Source organism: Pseudorca crassidens, chromosome 2 (genome assembly GCF_039906515.1).
Source record: "Pseudorca crassidens isolate mPseCra1 chromosome 2, mPseCra1.hap1, whole genome shotgun sequence".
Taxonomy (NCBI): domain Eukaryota; kingdom Metazoa; phylum Chordata; class Mammalia; order Artiodactyla; family Delphinidae; genus Pseudorca; species Pseudorca crassidens.
The window spans coordinates 16,885,005-16,905,298 of NC_090297.1; the positions used below are offsets into that span (position 1 = coordinate 16,885,005).

Sequence of the window (20,294 nt, forward strand, 5' to 3'; positions counted from 1 at the left end):
ATCCACCTGCCAATGCAGGGGACACGGGTTCGAGCCCTGGTCCGGGAAGATCCCACATGTCACGGATCAACTAAGCTCATGTACCACAACTACTGAGCCCGTGTGCCACAACTACTGAAGCCCGCGCACCTAGAGCCCGTGCTCCGCAACAAGAGAAGCCACTACAGTGAGAAGCCCACACACCACAATGAAGAGTAGCCCCTGCTCGCCACAACTAGAGAAAGCTCGCGTGCAGAAACGAAGACCCAATGCAGCCAAAAATAAATAAATAAATAAATTTTTAAAAATAAATAAAATATAAATAAATAAAAGTGATAAAGGATCAGTGTGGCAATGCTCTTTTTTAACCACAATGTCAACAACTTAGTTCTCATCTTAAATCATTGAAGTGTCACTAATTCATTTTTTTCAACTCTACCTCAACTAAAAAAATTTTTTTTTGTTAATTCAAAAAGAAAAATAAAAACATGGTCACCTTAAAAAATTCACTTTTTTAATCTTAAGAGTCAACAATTCTATTATAGTTTCTTTTTTCAGAACATTCATACTGGTTATGTTTTAGAAACTTCCACTTTGGGAAAGATTTGTAAAAATCACCCACATTCCCACCTCTCTTACACAGCTGCTTCTATCATTTTGATATGCTTCCATCCACTTTTTTTTTCCATCTACTTCTTTTTCTTTCCATTTAGAAAATCTATCACACAGACATAGAAAACAAACTTATGGTTACCAAAGGGGAAAGGGAGGTGGGGGGAAGGATAAATTAGGAGGTTGGGATGAACATATACCCACTACTATACATAAAATAGTCAGCAAGGACCTACTGTATAGCACAGGGAACTATACTCAATATTTTGTAATAACCTGTAAGGGAAAAGAATATGAAAAAGAATATAAAAATAAAAAAATATAAAAAAATAAAATAAAATAAAATAAAGAAAAAAAAGAATAGATATATACATATATACGTATAAATGAATCGCTGTGCTGTACACCTGAAATTAACACGATATTGTAAATCAACTATACCACAATTTTAAAAAATTTTTTAAAAAGAAAGAAAACTTATCAACAGTTAGATTCAATGGACATGGACTGAGCAGCTACTGGTATTCTGTGCCAGGCATCGGCAGCGGAGAATGACCCTGACTTGGGCCGGACCCTCGAGATTCTAGTCTGGACGGGAAGCATGGATGGAGACTTGGTTCATTGTTCTAATGAAGGCCCAGAGTAGTATGGGGCCCAGGGAGCTGGGGTCATACTGCCATGGGAACCCTGGAGTACTCGATGGCCCTCACATCCAAGTGATTGAGGCATCAAGGGACTCCTGTGAAACATGAAGCTGTCAAACCTTCTTTTGTCAATTAACACCAAAGACAGTGCTGAGAAACCTCATTCCCTAAAACCAGAGACTGTCAGAAACTTTTTGAAATCATGTCAGGGAGAACAGAACATTCCCCTCTTGTCTGGTGGGTTGGAGCCAGTTTTGACACAGAGAAGCAGCCTGGATTACCAGCCCAGGTGCAGAGCTTCAGATAAGGGGTTTCTGGACACAGTAGTTCTATATTGATCTTAACTTTGTGGTGTCCAAGGAAACAAGACCATGAGTTCGCTTCTCAGCCCAAGTCAAATGTTAACCCCTCTCCACACAGTTAGGTTTGCTTTGAGCCTATCAACACTGCTTCATTTCATTTCCACCTAAATTCCACCCTGCCCCCTAACCCTATGATAACCCTGTTTCTTCCTTTGTTTGGCTCCTCTGGGTGTTGTCTCCCTGGCTGCAGCAAGTTAATAAACCAACCTAACTTTGTTAAACTATATCTATGTCCCTGCTGGTCTTTATCAGATTAGCTTTATCATAAAATCCAAGCCTTCTCTGTTCATTCACTTACCCATTTATTCATTCAGTGAACTTTTCCCCAGCCCATGCTCAATTGTATGTGTTGGAAGCATGGTGACAGGACAATCAAGGTCCTTGGCCTTGTGGACCCTGCTTCTAGTGGATGAGATAGAATAATGAACAGGTAATAAAAACAGGGTAACAGGCTATAAAGGAATGGGATGGGTGCCTTTAGAAGGGCAGGGCAGGGACTTCCCTGGCAGTCCAGTGGTTAGGACTCCGTGCTTCCACGGCAGGGGGCATGGGTTCAATCCCTGGTCGGGGAACTGAGATCCCACGTGTCGAGGTGTGGCCAAAAACAAAAAAAGAATAAAAAATAAGATGGATTAAATAAAAGACTGGATAGATATGTGATAAAAAAAAAAGAACTGAAGGGGAGGAATGACAATTGGAAGTCCTTACTCTAGTTCAATGCCCCTCATTTTACAGATGGGGAAACCAAGGCTAAGAGGAGGTAAAGGTGGTGACTGCACTGTAGGAGTGAGTGGGAGAAGGGCCCACAGTCGCTAGGGGAGGTGGGGGTAGGGCCATGGCAAGGAGCTCTGGTTCTCCAACCACCAACTCGAGTACCTGGCCATCTAGGAGTTTACTGACCAGTGGTGGCTGTGAAGACAAATGGCACATTTTCCCTTCCCCAGGGACATTGGCTCTGGGGTGATAACCCAGCAGGAGGCACTGAGGTGCCCCTCTTAATTTCGTAGCCCATTCCATTTTGGATAGGCCAGTTGGAAGGAGAACGGGACGGCCAAGTCCCTTCCCTTCAGAAATAAAAGTGAATTGGGAAGTCTGCCTTGGTTCGCATCTCTGCACCTTCTCTTACAGGCTGTGCTATTTAACCTGTGTGCCTTGACTCAAACCAGCTTAGTAAGAATTCTAAATTTCAGTTCTTAACCATGGCAACTGGAAAGTCTGGAAGAGACACACAGGGCTAAGATTCCGCCTCCTACGCACACGGGGTCTCCCCTTGGACAGACTGTCAAAGCTCCACGGGCACATGCTCACTATCTGGGGGGTGGGGGGTCTCTTTGGGTACACGGAGACACCTAACGGACTTGCGCCCTCTGTCCATCTGGAGTGACTCCACGGGAAGCCATACAGACCACTGACAGCCAACAGCAGCCAGCCAGCCCTCTTATTTTGGTTTCTTTCCTCTGGGTGGTGCAAAGGCTTACGGGTGTAACCTCAGGGTGGGGCGCTGACTCAGCTGCCGGCAGTCTCCAGGAGTGTCTCGATTCCTGCTTCATCCTCTTTCCATTTTGTTGGGCAAACTGCGGCTCAGAAAGACAAAGGCCTTCCCCGCAGCGGAAAACCTCCTAGGCCGTGCCCAAAGCTCCGCACGGTCGGGAGGACTGGGGACTGAGGGAGGCCAAGAGACCAGAACGGGTTAAGATCATGAAGCTGCGGAGCACCGCCAAGGCCTAGAGAGACCGGGCGCCTCGAACCCGGTTCCCCCTCCGCTCCCAGCTTCCGGGCGGGGCGCGACTTCCGGTTCCGGCGGCGGGCTACAAAGCTTGGCGCCGGGAGGCTTGTTTCCCGTTGCTGCAGCCGGCGGCGGGGGTTTCGCGTCTCATCGCCAGCCGCCACGTCCCCCCGCCCTCGGAGGGGCACCTGCGCAGGTGAACTCCCCTTCCCGACCCCTGCGCCTCCCCTCCCCCGCGCACCGTCGGGTGGGAGCGGGCGGCCCTAGGAGCAGGGAGCCCCTGCCCGCGGGGTGTGCCGGCTGCTCGGCCTGCCGTGGCCTTGGGCCCCGCTTCAGCCCTGGAGGAGTAGGACTTCCCAGCTCTGGAGCCACAGACGCGCCTTTTCCGGCCGGACCTCGGCCCTCTGAGCCGCGCCCAGGTGGTGGGAGGAGTCGGGCTCAGATCCCTGCGGAGACGCCGGGGATTTTTGTACTGGGCTGAGTGGTCCCGCCACCTCCTAGCCTTGTGACCTTGGGCAAGTCCCCTTTCTCCGAGCCTAAGTTTGTCAGTGGAAATGACAGTAACTGTCATACTGGGTTATCGGGAGCATTGGATGAGGGAAAGCTGTTGCGCAGTATCTGGCTTGTAAAGTTCAACAAATGTAGGGGCGGAGGCTGCCGTTAATGGAGATAACCGGGGCGGTAGAGAGTCCTATCGAGAATTTAACCTGAGTGGCTAAGAGGATCACGTAGAGAATGTGAAACGCTTAGCGGAGTGTCAGGTAGGAAATAAGGGCTCCGTAAACTGGAGTTATTAACTGGCGAGGGTAAGCATTCTGTCTGGCAGGGGGGCTTCTAAAACGGATAGGATTTAGAAGCTGGGTAAATCGTGGAGCTGGTCCATCTTTCAGAGCCAACCTTGAAAACTGGCCTACTGACAATTGAGACTGTTCCTAAAAGTCAAGCTTGTAAAAACTTCTGGTGCTAGGAACTAGACGAATTAGTAAAAGGGTGTTTTTCTAAGTGGATTAGGGGTTTTCACGCAGAAAGGGTTTGAGCAGGAGGGGAAAACCTTAAAAGTTTCTTCCTCTTGAGTTGTCGCGAAAGTAATATAGGTGTAGTTAAAAAGAAAACAATACAGAAAGATATAAGAAAAATGTTTCCCTCTCACTGTTGCTGCTCCTCAGAAGTAAAAGGAATTTCTTTGATGACTTTCCAGGTACTGTTTGGGGATATATCAGGTCACATATGCTTATGCTAATTTTTAATTTCCCCAGATGGGATCATACTACATATACTGATGTGCACCTTGGTCACGGGGTGCTGTGTTATGGACAGCTTTACATATCAGCTCTCATAGGCCTCCTTCATTCCTTACGAGGCTGCATAGTATTCCACTGAGTGGGTGACAGTACTTTATTGAATCATCTCCCTGTTGATGGCTTAAGTTGTTCCCAAGATTTTGCTTTCCTACAGTGTTTCATCCAACCTTTCCTTGACTAAATATTTCCTTTTAATTGAAGGCACCCCTGAGATTTGGAGATATTCTGCTTTTGTCCTTCTTATCACCTGGATTAGTTAACAACTTACTTTTGGGGATGAGCACACCCTGTTGATTGAATAAAAATGCAGATAGCATGAGAAGAAGTGGTGTACTCCAAGAATATCTCCGTGATGGGGTCTAGAATCAGTTCAAGGCTCCTAGAAAATGGGTCAGTGAATGTTTAGAGAACAGGTGATTAGGAGCAGAGAACCATTTAATTCATGTCAGCTGGTCAGTGTTGTGATTGTTGGCTTCTGTCAGTTGTTGCGCAGGAAACAGATTTGAGAATCTTTGACGCAGGAGAGATTTTAAACATCAACAATTCTGCAATATAGAGTAGGAAAGGACTAATCCTTGGGGGAGGTGGTGTTAATTTAAAAAAGATGATCCTTGTAAAGTGGCTTCATCACAGGGATTATGATTTATGATTGGACATTCCTTGTGTGAAAATTAATATAGTCATTTCTATACTGCCATCTGAAGTCTTTTTTTTTCTTTTAAATAAATTAACATAGGATGTGGTTTTCCTGTAAATAATCCCTCTTTGGACTGGGGCTCTAGCCCAAATGAAGCAAAACCTTTTTTCCCAACATTTCACAGGTATTTGATTTGCCCACCTGACCCCCATCCTCCTTCCTCCCACTACAGCTGGTTTGCTAATCCTGGAGCCGTCAAGCATCCGATGAGTCAGAAATGTATGCTGCTAGGCTTCTGCCAAGTTCAATTTCCCATACACGGTGGGAGCTTAGGATCTTGATCTTAACATAAAGGCTTTTTTCCTTTTTTTTTTAAATTGCCTTAGACTCCATCCTGATGGTAGCTCCTAAAGTACCTTTTAAAAAAAACCTTATTTATTTATTTGGTTGCATCGGGTCTTAGTTGCAGCAGGGGGTCTCCTTAGTTGTGGGTCGCTGGCTCCTTAGTTGCAGCATGTGAACTCTTCGTTGGGGCATGCATGCGGGATATAGTTCCCGGACCAGAGATTGAACCTGGGCCCCCTGCCTTGGGAGCATGGAACCTTAACCACTGCACCACCAGGGAAGTCCCCTAAAGTATTTTAAACACTTGCTATTCTTTCATTCTCATGAAAGAGAGGGAGGGACATGGAAAAGACAGTAGAGTTGGATGTAAATGAACAGACCTTTTTCTCCTGTATTTTAGCACTTCTTCATAATTTGCTTTTGGACATAGCAAATGCTCCATAAAAGTGGCTGGAGGAAGCAAACACCCATGATTTTAAAGATTTCCCCTACAAATCATATGCGTATATGTTTGCATTGGGGGAAAAAATGGATGAAAGATTTTCCAGCTAGCAAGGCCAGCATTCTTCATTCTTTCTTCTTTGAGAATCTACATCTTACATTTTGGCAAACTATTGATACATTTTCTCAATTGTGTCAGTTGATCCAGCAAGAGGAAACAAAAACAGAATTTCTAGTAGCTTTTTTTTTTTAACAGTTTATTTATTTATTATTATTATTTTTTTTTTGGCTGCATCGGGTCCTGGTTGCAGCACATGGGATCTTTGTTGAGGAATGCGGGCTTCTCTAGTCGTGGCATGTGGGTTTTCTCTCTCTAGTTGTGGTGCGCGGGCTCCAGGATGCATGGGCTCTGCAGTTGTGGCGTGCAGGTTCCAGAGCATGTGGGCTCTGTAGTTGTGGTGCGTGTGGGCTTAGTTGCCCCTCGGCATGAGGGATCTTAGTTTCCTGACCAGGGATCAAACCCGTGTCCCCTGAATTGGAAGGCGTATTCTTTACCACTGGACCACCAGGGAAGTCCCTCTAGTAGCTTTATTAAGAAACCCCGTTAAGTTTGAAAAGTTGGTGGAACCTAGGTCTGGACCAGATCCATGTGATCAAAGAGGTTTTAACATCCTTTGTTTTTGCTGACCCTGACTTTTCTCTTTGTGCCTAGGAGTCTGAGAAATCCTTTTCCAGGGTTCTAGAATGGAGACTGAAGGGTACCCAGAGATACAAAGAAATAGAGAAATCCAGAATGATGAAATAAGGTCATCACCAAATGAGAGGATGGCTGAGGAGCCAGAAGTTGTCCTGATAGCACTTCCCCAGGTCCAGGTTCCACCAGAGAGCCTCGATGAAGACTCTGAAGAAGACCTTCAGACTGTGCCCCGAGGGAGTCCTCTCAACCCTGCAGCCTCCAGGCAGAGGTTCCGGCAGTTCCGCTATGAGGATGCAGCTGGCCCCAGGGATGTCCTCAGACATCTCCAGGAGCTTGCTGGACAGTGGCTGAGACCTGATGTTTACACAAAGGAGCAGATTGTGGAAATACTGGTGCAGGAGCAATTCCAGGCCGTCCTCCCTGAGGAACTCAGAGCTTGGGCACAGAGATGTCAGCCTGGGGTCAGAGTCACTGGCTAAATCCTACTGCTTGCTTCTTGCCCAGCCTACATGTGAGAAGTAACCAAAGGCTCTCTTTGTTACAGGATCCAACTGCAGTCATGGGAAATCTGAACTTCGGTTTTCTTTGAGCTTGCATTTGACTAGCTGTAATAAGAATTAACCAAAACCTTTTTTTGGCTGAAGCAGCTCTATTTCCTGGGACTGTGAACTCCAGAATGAGTTTCCCGGCCCTCTTGTAAGGACAGTCAGCCCGCTGCTTGTTTCTGCTCTGCTGAATGCCTCCTTTTTTGCACTTTGTGACATGCTTTAATATATTAAAGCATGTTTTTATGTATCCAAAGAGGTGATTGCTTCAACTTTAATATTCTTGATTCTTGTTGTGGAGGCATGAATGGAAGCTTCTCATTTGGGATGTCCTTGAAATATTAAAGCTCTGTTTTTAGTAAAAATGTCCTTTGATGATTTACCAGTTTAGCTGTTAGTAGTCAGCATTTGAGAAAGGTGAGATAATTATCAGGAGTAGATGTGAGCTCGAGATAAGAACTGTGTGGCATTCGCTGAGCTGGGAAATAGGAACAGGCCTGGCCTTTGTTTTCAAAGTCAGAATTTAAATTGGACAAAACTGAGAGGGGTAAAACAGGGTCATAAGAGGTAACTCTCAGGCAGGGCTGTTTGATTTGCTCTTTCTCCATTTTCATCACCTTTGTTCTACAGCTCATCTTCCTGTAAGAGGACTCACTCAACCATCTGACAATTCTGCTCTTCCCGAAACAGAGGCCATCCTGGCTTTGTGTGTGTGGAGGCCTGTACTTTGGTTGACAGCTGAGACAGAGCAGTATCTCTGGTTGTGACAGGCAGAGAGGGAACAGCAGCTGCTTCCCCAGCATGACTTAGTCTTGAGGAACCTTTCTGTCTCTGCGGCCTGGCTTTGGGATTTGTAGATCCGTTCCTGTAACACACTTGGCTACCAATTCGGAAACTAATCTTTTGGGATAGGGGCTGCTTAACTCCATGCTGGAACTCATGTTGATTCTGCCGATGTTTGTTTAGTACTTCATGTGCCTTTGGGACTCTTCTAGATGCTAGCATATAAATACTATAAAACCAAGTTTGAAGGAAATGTATAGTTTTTGAGGAGAGGAAGAAGCTATCCAAATATATCATTAGACATGCTAGAGTAAAGCTAGTTTTCCTTTTGCCATTTGGTTTTGAGAGAGCTCTAAGAAACATGATGACCTAGAGGGGTGGGATAGGGAGGATGGGAGAGAGGCTCCGGAGGGAGAGGATATGGGGATATGTGTATGCATGTGGCTGATTTGCTTTGTTGTACAACAGAAACTAACATGGTATTGTGAAGCAGTTATACTCCAATAAAGATCTATTGAAAAAAAATGTTAAAAGCAAAGAGGAAATAGCTAAGGGAAGTGGCGTTTTAATTGAACTTTAGGAGTAGGAGATCACTGGACAGAAGGTGCACCTTTTGCAAAGAGTAAAATTTAACATTGGCAAAGGAGGAACTCTAAGTGTTGTATCTTCAGTACTTCAGTTTGTTCCAAACATTCTGAAGGTATTTCCTTTAGTCTGCAGGCATTAGGAACTCCTGGTGTTAAGGAATTTCCTGACCTGCTCCAGTTTCTCAGCTGCTTCAATGGCCTAGAATTTAGCATGCAAGTAAAGGACCAGAGTTTACAGGTGGACCAAAAAGTTTTCACTTTGTGGGTTTTATTACAAAACAGCTGAGGTTTCCTGGATTGAGTGCACTTAGCACTGGTTTTTCTCAACCTTGGCACTTTGGGACCAGGTAATTCCCTTTTGTGGGGACTTGTCCTGTGGATTATAGGATATTCAGCAGCATCTCTATTCTCTGCTCACTAGTTAAAAGTAACACCCCCTAGATGTGACAACCAAAATGTCTTCAAACATTGCCAAATGTTCCTTGGGGGCAAGTTTGCTGCTGGTTGAAAACCACTGGTTTTAAGGAGGAGAGTTCATCCAGACATGCCACAGATTACCCTCAGGTCCATGGTCTCTTAAGGTTAATGTTGAATTGAGAAAGCTATTGGAAAAGTTGTATGAATTGGGCTTTATGGTTCCTTTTTTCTTTTTTAATTAAAAAATTCTTATTCAATGTTTAAAGGTTATTTTACACTTACAGTTATTATAAAATATTGGCTATATTCCCCCTGTTGTACAATATGTTTCCTTTATGTGTTTGGGTAATGCCACTTACTCTGGCAAATCTTAAGAAGCGTTTTGGTAGGAAGATTAATACTATGCCTCCAACTTTGAGAATGTTTTATTGGGATGGTTGACTGTGTGCCAGGATCTAGACTAGATGCCTTCTTGATTCATTTAATCCTAACTCATGTGAGGTTACCTATTCAGGTAAATACACCTGCTTTACAGATGAGAAAACTGAGAACCGGCAGTTAAGTATCTTGGCTCATAAGTGGTAGAGCTAGAATCTGAGCCTTGGATTTCTGTCCCCTTAGCCTTGGGCTTTTTCCATCATGTCTGCAATCTCCTGTGTGCAAGATGTTTCTTTGGCTTTTCTCATCTTTATGTTACCATTTAAAATAACATTTCTTAGATTCATTTCACACAAAAAGTATGAGAAAACCAAAAAGGGTCCAAATGGTAACTCCTGTTGACATTTATTTTTTTTGCGGTACACAGGCCTCTCACTGTTGTGGCCTCTCCCGTTGCGGAGCACAGGCTCCGGACGCGCAGGCCCAGCAGCCATGGCTCACCGGCCCAGCCGCTCTGCGGCATGTGGGATCTTCCCAGACCGGGGCTCGAACTCGTGTCGCCTGCATTGGCAGGCGGACCCTCAACCACTGCGCCACCAGGGAAGCCCTCCTGTTGACATTTTTTAAGGTTATAAAATACATTTGCATGTGTATAGAAAAGTCCAATAGTATAGAAGGGTATAAATGGAAAATTTAAAGGCTCTCTTCCCATTAAGTTTCTTATGCATCCTTCCAGAAAATATAAATTATGTAAGCAGATATACATGCATGTGCACACAAATATGTATATCCCCTCCCCACTTTTTTTTTTTGGCCATGCCATGTAGCATGTGGGGTCTTAGCTCCCCAACCAGGGATCAGACCCATGCCCCCTGCAGTGGAAGTCCAGAGTCTTAACCACTGGACCGACATCCCTGTATATCCCTTTTTATTTACACAAAATATGTTATGCATGTTTAGTTTGTATATTTTTCATGTCCAGTAACCCTTAGCTGTCTTTTGCTGTCAACATACAGAGGTTTACTGCCTGCCAATGCAGGGGACACGGGTTTGATCCCTGGTCCAGGAAGATCCCACATGCCTCAGAGCAACTCAGCCCGTGCGCCACAACTACTGAGCCTGCAGCTACTGAGCCCGTGTACCTACAGCTGGTGCTCCGCAACAAGAGAAGTCACCACAATGAGAGGCCCGCGCACCACGACGAAGAGCAGCCCCCACTCATTGCAACCAGAGACAGCCTGTGTGCAGTAACGAAGACCCACCTCAGCCAAAAATAAAATATTAAAAAAAAAAAAGCAAGGTAGAGGATTCAGGTATGGAGTCAAATCTCCAAAGCATAAGTGAGGTTTAGAGAGGTAAGTTACAGAACCAGAACCTCAAACCAGAACTGGCACAATGCCCAGCGCTGTCTCCCAGCAACCCTGTGGTACCAACGCTTTCTCATGGAAGTGAACTTACAAATGCAAATCCTCACCCCAAACCAACCCAGTAAGAGGAGAAGCTTGAGTTCATCTCCATTTCGTCTGGCTCTAGTCCCAGGCCCTTGCCATGAGGTCACACTGCCTGGATACTAAAGAGTAAACCAACTTTAAGTGTTTCAGGAGCCCTGTGGGGGTTTGGAGTACAGTCATTCCCGCTCTCTGTCGCCGCTACCCACGATGATTCCTGGTCTTCTCCACCCAGTCGACTCGTTATCACCAATACCAGTCATTGTCATTTCTGAGTCAATGTAGACCCCAATTCTAAAGAACCCTAAACACTTTAAATTCTGTGAGTGACAGGGCAAGAGGAGGACAATGTAGAGGAGCTAGCGGGAAGCATTTCTAAAATGTCTCGTGTGTCTAATTTTCCCTTTGTGATTATATTGACTCCAGTTCCATAAGAGAATAATTGCATCTGGTTATTGAAACATGCTCCTGCCAGATGGCTACTGGTGAAAACCAGTGTTCTGACCACAAGGTAATATGAGATTCCTAGCAACTGGCTAGAGCCATGGAAAAATATGTCATCTGTTGGGCAGCTACTCCCTGAGCGGTGAGTGGGTGCCAGGCCCTGGCTGCTGGAAAGGAAGCCAACTCTGGGGGGTGTGGGGGCCACAAGGAGTGCACGAAAACGGTGGTGGCTGGAGAATTCAAGTGTAACTGGCCTTCCTAGGAGCACCACGTGTGGTCAGTTTCCACAGGCAGCGCAGTACAATGCCCTTGACAATGAGTTGACTATTTTGCTAAGCATTTTCCACCCACCACCATGCATTTATTGGCCATTTTCCCTTGGCCCAAAATGCCCCATCTCTACGCCTCCCCTGATCTTTGCCAGCCTACTTCTATTCATTCTTTGTGACGCAGATAGCCATGGTCACCTTCGTGAAGCTGCCTTTGATTTCTGCCTTGAATCAGCATTTGAATTCCTCTTGTGAGCTCCTATAACACCTTCCCTTTAGTTCTAAGTCCCTGTTCATTCAGCGAATATGCATTGTGTACCCAATGTGCCATGCCCTGTTTTAAGTCTCACACTGGAATGCGGTGCCTAGTTTGTGTCCCCAAGCAGATTGTGAACCCCACGTAGAGGGAATCTCTGCTCTTGGCCTCCAACACAGGACCTGCATGTGACTGATCTTCTAGGAATAGCTTAATTTTTGTAGGAGACACATGGTTGCTGCCTGACTTAAGGGGCTTCCTTCTAGTGAACACAAATAACTAGAATTGATGGGAAACAAGCATTTCATTGGGGGCGGGGGAGGGAGATTATTAATTCCTGTTTAAAGCTGGAGATGATGATGAAAATAAGACCCCCCAAAAGAAGAAGGCTTCACTCAGGCTTCACTGGGGTAGCTGGCTTTCTTCTCTGTTCTGTACCTGACGTTACAGTGAGGTGAGGTTAACTGCCTTTGACTGGCTCTGCTTGAAAGCTCCAGGGCCCCCTTGGTGCCTAGCAACAACCTGACTGCCCAGAATAGTGATTTTGAAGCTGGGTGTGTCTTCTGCGCAGGAAGCCACCAACACCACCAAAGCAGCCAGGGCCTCCCCTTCACTTCCTCTGAGCTAAAACTCCACCTTCAGTTGGGGCCAGTACTTAGTGTTTTGGAGCCCTGTCTTAGGATCCAGCACAAATGGGATGTTTCTAGCAAGGGTAACTCCAGCACTTATGAGGTGCGTGATCTCAGACAAGTCATGTCACCTCTCTGAGCTCCAGTTCCCACACCTGTCTTGCTTCTGTCTCATTCCCAGCTAGGGTCACCCTAGCACAGCACCGAAAGCACAGAAATATTCAATAAATGTTATTGTATCTGAATCTGCTTGGCTAAGGGAAGAGTCAGTGAGTGACTCCTTCTCAGCTGTCCCTTCTATCTTGTTCTTTCCTTCTGAGCCCCTCTCTCAAACAGCTCTGTCTTCTCATTTCTCCACATAAAATCCTGTTTTTATCTTCCTACTCCTCCCCATCTCTCTCCTTATTGCTTACCTTATCCACAGACATTAAACCTCATCATTGAAAAAATTCCACACTTCTTAAAAAAAACCCAGGTGTTTTAGTTTTTAGACCAATACTACTGATGTAGTGACATTTAATTTTTAAGGTTTAAATATAGCACTCATCCTGTAAAGTGCACAAATCTTTTGTATAACTCGATGAATTTATCCAAAGTGGGCATACTCCTCTAACCACCTTCCAGATGAAGATACAGAATTTAAACAGCTCCCTAGAAGTCTCCCTCATGCCCTTTCCTGGTCATCAACCCCCCAAAAAGTAACTCTGTTATGATTTCTATTGCTCTAGAGTGGTGTTGCCTGTTTCTGAACCGAGTGGAGTAATACAGTATATACGCTTTTGTGTCTGGCTTCTTATGTTCAACATTATGTCTGTGCAATTCATCTGTCCCCTGAGCATCCTGCTTTTCCATGCCTGTGAACCTGACATGCCTGTTCTTTCTACCAGGAATCTTTCTGTTCTGTCAGCACGCCCCACCCTGGCCTGACCAGCCTGTGCAAGTCCTCTAGACTCAGATTAAACCTCGTTCCTTTGGGAAATCTTTCTTGATCACCTCTGGGTTTGAATCCACCTACCAGCTGTATGACTTTGGCCACGTGTTACTAACCTCTCCATTCCTCGTTTTTGTTGGAGATCAGGGTTTCTATATTCCAGAGTTCTTATGAATTTCAAATGAGATAATACATATTAAATACTTAGCACAATACCTGGAACTTAGGAAGTGCTTAATAAATATTACATATAACTACTGTGAATACTCTTCTTACTCCCCCAGATCCTTGTACATACCTCATAGTAGCACTTATTTTGATTATTGTTTGTCCCACTACGTGATCTTAATTCTTTGAGCAGGGATTGTATCTTCTTCATTCATTGTATTTTTTTCAACAGTCATTTATGAGTGTGCACTATATTCTAGCACTGAGGGTACAGTGGTGATGGAAGCCTTGAATTTACTTTTTAATGGGAAGAGACAGATAATAAGAAAAATAAAGAGGTGAGATCATTTTGGATAGTGATAAGCTCTAAGAAGGAAGTAAAGCCGTGTGGTGTGAGAGTGGGTTGGAGGTGCCACTGAAGCTGGGTGGGGAGGAGGTCTTGAAGACGCGATATTTGAGCAAAGACCAGTGGGTGGAAAGGAGCAGGCACCTGCGGAACAGGAGAGAGAACAGCGAGCGCAAGGCTCTGGGGTAGGCACAGGAAGCTCAGATGTGTCTGAGCAATAACAAAGAGGGCAACGTAGCTGGAGCCCAGTGAGTGAGTGAGTGGGTGGTCCAGAGGAGGTCGGAGAGATGGGCAGGAGCCAGAAGCCACTGAAGGGGTTAAGCAGGGGGCTATTGTTCACCTTTGCCTCCAAGGTACCTAGTGCATAATAGACACCTACTGACTGTTGAATATTGGTGACAACGTGCCCATGACCAGTTAGCCCACATGAGTGATTCTCAGGTCATTTTCAAGTTAAAACTTCATCATTGTGCCATGTGCCTCTGGATTCTTATCAAACCCTACCGGATGGGGAAGAAGTCGCTCAGTTGTTTCTAGATTTTTCTCTTCCCTATCTCGTCTCATCCACCCTTCTTCAGTGACCCAGATTATCTCCACCAGAGATGTGTAACAGATGAAGGGAAGGAGGCAAGCCTGGGCCGGTTAGAGAAAAGGCAAGTAGGAAACAGGTTCGGTCAGTTCCTCTCACTAGTTGTGACTCGCGGGCTCACTGGTTGTGGCACACTGGCTCTAGAGCGCAGGCTCAGTGGTGGTGGCGCACGCGGCATGTGGGATCTTCCTGGACCAGGGCTTGAACCCCTGTCCCCTGCATTGGCAGGTGGATTCTTTTTTTTTTTTTAACATCTTTATTGGGGTATAATTGCTTTACAATGGTGTGTTAGCCTCTGCTCCACAACAAAGTGAATCAGTCACACATAAACACATGTTCCCATATGTCCTCCCTCTTGCGTCTCCCTCCCTCCCACCCTCCCTATCCCACCGCTCCAGGCCGCCACAAAGCACTGAGGGCAGGTGGATTCTTAACCACCAGCCACCAGGGATGTCCCCGTATAGAAAGTCTTAAATTAGGATTTTCTCATGTAAATCCTAAGACTGAAGACCACAAAGGAGAGCCTCTTTAATATGGAGTCTCCTGTAGTAATCTTGGCAGGCTCTGGGGAGGAGGTAGAGGATTTGTGTTCTTTGGCATTTGGCAGAGAATGCAGTGTTGAGGCTTCTCTCATTCAGCCGGTGTTTAAGCGCTCACTACATTTAAGGCACCTGAAGAGCACTTTTAGGGGCATGAAGATGCACCCCAAACTGAGCCTGCCCCTGGGAGCTTACAGTCAGGCAGAGAAAGCATGGGTAAACATCACAGAAGAGGGTGAGGCCCAAAGAAATCCTCAGATAAGTGCTATGGGAGTTTAGAAGAGGCAGAGATCACTTTTGGCGACAAGAAGCAGAGCAGGCTTTGTGGAAGAGGTGGATGACTCTCATTTATTCATTATTTACCAAACATTTTTGAGGGCTGGCAGAGTGCCAGGAAATTAGGTAAAAGGAGACAACAGTGAATAAGATAAGGCCCCTGCCTGCTCATGGCCTAATGGTTTAGTTAGCACAGATACAGATGATTCCAATATGTATGCTTTAAATACCAAGTGTAATGGGACTAATTGGTGCCTGGGGTTGTCAGCGAAGCTTTCAGAGCCGAGATCTAGGCTAGTCCTTGAAGAAAAGGAGTTTGGCAAACAGAGACGGGAACCACTGAATCTGCAGAGTCACAGAGGTGGAAAGGGACACAAGGACAGTGTTGGCAAAAGGTACAGTTCGTGGTGGAAAGGAGAGTGGGACTTGACAGGTAGGTTGGATGATCAGGAAAGCTGTTCTAGGCAAGGGGAACAGCCTGAGCAGAGTCACAGAGACCAGAAATCATGGTACCTGCATGCGCAATACTAAGTAATTTAGTCTAGCTTCAGCATAAGGTGTGTACAGAAGTTGTGATTATTTATTTTATTTTATTATTATTGTTAAAGTATTTTCTTTTTAAAAAAATTTTGGCTGCGTGTGTCTTTGTTGCTGCGCCCAGGCTTTCTCTAGTTGTGGCGAGCGGGGGCTACTCTTTGCTGCCATGCGCAGGCTCCTCATCGCAGTGGCTTCTCTTGTTGCGGAGCATGGGCCCTAGGTGTGCGGGCTTCAGTAGTTGCAGCACGCAGGCTCAGTAGTTGTGGCACACATGCTCTAGGGCGTGTGGGCTTCAGTAGTTGTGGCGCGTGGGCTGAGTAGTTGTGGCCCATGGGCTCTGGAGCACAGGCTCAGTAGCTGCGGCACACAGGCTTAGTTGCTCCACAGCACGTGGGATCTTCCCAGACCGGGGATCGAACGTGTGTCCCTTGCATTGGCAGGCGGATTCTTGCACCACTGTTCTACCAGGGAAGTCCCGTGATGGTTAATTTTGTATGTCAACTTGACTGGGCCATGGGGTGCTGAGATATTTGGTCAAACATTATTTTGGATGTGTCTGGATGATATTAATATCTGAGTAGAGAAGATTGCACTCCCTAATGTGGTGGGCCTTGTCCAATCAGTTGAAGGCCTAAATAGAACAAAAAGCTGACCCACCCTTGAGTAAGGAAGACTTTTTCCTGGCTTTGGACTCAAACTGAAACATTGACTTTTCCTGGGTCTTAAGCCTGCTGGCCACTGGACTGCAACTGAAACATTGGCTCTTCTGGTTCTTAGGCTGTCGGACTTAGACTGGAACTATACCAGTTCCTGGGTCTCCAGCTTGCCAACTCACCCTGCAGATCTTGGGACTTATCAGCCTCCATAGTTGTGTGATAAATTGTGTATAATAAATCTCTTCAGGTAGATAGATAGATACCTAATAGGAAATATAGATAAATACTATAGATATAGGTAGATGTAGATCTCTATCTATTTATCTATCTATCTAATCTCCTATTGGTTCTGTTTCTCTGGAGAACTCTGACTAATACAGAACGGAAAGGGAAATAACTTTGAAAAGGCAAGTTGGTGCCAGATCATGGAGGACATAGAATACCTGGCTAAAGGACTTTGAATTTTATTTTGAAGGCAAAGGAGAAAACACGGTTTCCTGAACTGGGAAGTGACCTAATAAGAATTGAGATCCAGGGAATTCCCTGGTAGTCTGGTGGTTAGGACTTTGGGCTTCCACTGCAGGGAGAAGAGGGAATTTATTGGCTAATATGACTGAAAATTGAAGCAAGAATGGATCCAAGGGCTCAAACAATGCTCCTAGGACTTGGTTTCACTGTCCCATCTCTCAGCTCTGTTTTGCCCTCTGTCTTGGACTCATTCTCAGGTAGTCTCTTGCCTTACAGTGGGAAGATGGCCACCAGCAGTGTCATGAGTACATCCTGCCCTCAAAAGATAGATTCATTCAACTGGACAGTGCTGACCAAAGGCTCAGAATTGACCTAAGACTCAGTGGTTCTCATTGTGTCATACGCCCATTGCTGAGATGCTGTGGCAAGAGGGCTCTCTAAAATGCTGATTGGCCAAGCATGGGTCACATGTCTATCCCTGCAACTAGGGGTAGACATCTCCTCTAGAGCCACAGGGATTGAGAACTGGGGGAAGGGTTGCCCCAGGAGAAGTGGAAGTGCTGTTACCAAAGGAAGAAGGAACAGACCCTGGGCTGGTAACCACAGGGGAAGGAGGCCTGGAGACCCACAGGCTGCGCCTTCTGCCAATATGAAGCAGCTGCAGCCAGTGGTGTTGTGGGGAAGGGGCACTAGGAGGTGTGGGGGTCTGGGCTGGCAGCAGGGGAAGGTGTAGACTGGGGTCAAATAGTAACACTATTGCCTTGGGGGCTGTGAAAATGTTGGGGAGGGTCCTTCTGACAAAAACCTGACAACACGATAGACAAAGTGCTAAGTGAGTCCTTGTCTTCAGAATAAAGGCAGGAAAAGCCAAGTGGGTTGGGTGACACCTCATGAGATATTGCTGCTGAGGGAAAGGGCAGACACTGTCTGGGGACACTGATGGAATTGTGAGATGGGATGGAGGAAAGGTCACTGCCAACTGGTCTTGCAGGGGGAGAAATCAACCAGTTTTCCCTCAAGTTTAAGAAATTAAGCTCATGCATTTTTACAAGAGTCAAAAATTTACAGTAGAGGGCTTCCCTGGTGGCGCAGTGGTTGAGAGTCCGCCTGCCGATGCAGGGGACACGGGTTCGTGCCCCGGTCCGGGAAGATCCCACATGCCGCGGAGCGGCTGGGCCCGTGGGCCACGGCCGCTGGGCCTGCGCGTCCAGAGCCTGTGCTCCGCAGCGGGAGAGGCCACAACAGTGAGAGGCCTACGTACCACAAAAAAAAAAAAAAAAAAAAAAAAATTACAGTAGCCAAAGATAACCTAAATTCCAACAGTAGGAGATTGATTGAATAAACATTGTAATGCCCATATAGTAGAATGCAGCCTTTAAAAATGATGCTTTATTTGACATGGAAAGATGCTCACAATGTAGTTTTGAGAGAGAAATGCAGAGTACAATCTTTGTGCAACAAATGTGCATACATGTATCTATATCTATGAATATCTGGAAAGGTGTACACCAAAATATTAATAGTTGGCATCACTAGGGGTAGGACTACAGTTGAAGCTTATCTTCTGATTTCTTTGCAATAAACCTGCTAGGTAGTATGTAGGTGAACTAGAGCCAGCCTCTTGGGTTCAAGTCCCAGCTCTGCTACTGCCTGGCTCGGTGACGTTGGGTAAGTCCTTAACACCTTCATGCATCAATAAGTGGGGGTAATAGTTCTTAACTTATAGGGTGGTTATGAATTTTACATTACCTACTATTACGTGCAAACCTGTTAGCACCATACCTGTAGTAAATACTCAAAAAATGTAGTTATTCTTCTTGTGTAATTAAAAAGTCCAAAAGAAAATATGACTATTAAGTATATTGGAAATAGGTGTTTTTCTTGGCCGAATAACCGTGGTAGTTATCAATAAACGAACTATTATTAAGATAAGCTATTTCCCTCTAACACTGGGAAACATCTGAGAAAAGACAGAGAAGTTTCCTATTCTCCCGAAGTTTGCACACTAGCCGGAAAGACACATGATAAACAGGTGCTGTGTGGATAGGATGATCAGGAAGGCAGTGACATTTGAAGGCTGAAAGCCAAAGGAAGGGCTGAAGAGGAGGAAGCCAGGAGAACGGGTGAGTGCAAGGCCTTTCGGTGGGGAGGAAGTCTCTAAACCAAAAGACGACCTATGTGGTTGGAGCGAGGGATAGTGGGTTGTTGGCAGAGATGAGAAGCGAGCCCTCAGCTCTCACGCCAAGGCGGAGTGAATACAGGCCTGGGGAGTCAGGAGGCCGTCCACTTGTAGTGTGATCTCGGGCAAGTCACTGCCCCTGTTTGAGTAGCCACTGTCTTCTCTGCAAAATCGGGATGATAAAACTTTGTAAGGTTGCAAGTATCAAAAGACATGTTAGTGGAAGCGCTTCGCAAACGACCGTTTATAGCATTATTACAAATTCCGCGGAACCAGTGGAGAATTACCGACACCAGCCACCAACTAGCAAGCGGCGCTGGCTGGCGCGTGCGCGTTAGGCGGCCAGAACCCGGGCAGGGGATGAGTTCAGGCCCCGCCCAGAACCGCTCTGCCTCTTTTCGCCTCCCGGTCCCTCCCTTTTCCGCGGGCACCCAATCGTGCGTGTCCTGCGTGCTGACGTCAGGCGCGTGCCCCTGTCCGGCAGCTGAGGAGACCCCGCGCACTGCTGCCAACGCCCCGGCGGAGGAGCTGAGGTGAGTGCGGGGCCCGAGGCTCCCCGCGGGAGCGGCCTCCCCACAGTCCGGTCCCCGCCGCGCTGCCCCCGGCCTTTCCCCGTCCGGGAGGGGGACACCCCATCTCTGGGATCCCTGGAAGCCTGGGATCGTGGGGCGCGCGCGGTGGGGGTGGGGTGCCGGGCTCGCGCGGCGCCGTCCGGGCTCGCGCGGGTCCAGGTTCTGTCGGGGGACGGAGCGGAGGGGGTCGCGGAGGGCAAGGCTGGGGGGGGCACAGGTCAGGCAAGAGGTGTGCGGCCGGGACGCCGGGGCAGGGCCGAGGGCGCGGCCGGGGCCGGGCTGTCACCTGGCAGCGGCGGAAGGAAAGAGTCACACCCATCCCGACCGCCCTGCTCCCCTCCCCCCGGCGCCGCGGACCCCTAGGGCGGGCGGCGGTCCGGGGCGCCTTGGACCGCGGAGCGGCTGGCGGGCGCCTGGGGTGCGCGGTGTGGCGGTGACCCGGACTCCCTGGCCGGGTCTGCCCCCCGCGCCCCGGCTTCGACTTCCTGCTTCGCCGGGCGCCGCCGCGGACATTTTGCGGCGAGCGGGGGGAG

The 20,294-nt window shown here is 47.0% G+C and overlaps 1 protein-coding gene across 2 annotated transcripts in view; it reads left to right on the forward strand.

Moving 5' to 3' along the window:
* Window positions 1–19,566: 19,566 nt before the first annotated feature.
* The window catches only part of CDC42 (cell division cycle 42), a 41,467-nt gene continuing 40,739 nt past the window's right edge, over window positions 19,567–20,294 (forward strand). The window contains exon 1 of one of the 2 annotated variants that reach the window (XM_067723282.1): window positions 19,567–19,722. The gene's annotated coding sequence lies outside the window, so the exon portion shown is untranslated. The remainder of the gene's footprint in view (window positions 19,723–20,294) is intronic. The other variant, XM_067723271.1, reaches the window with a different exon arrangement.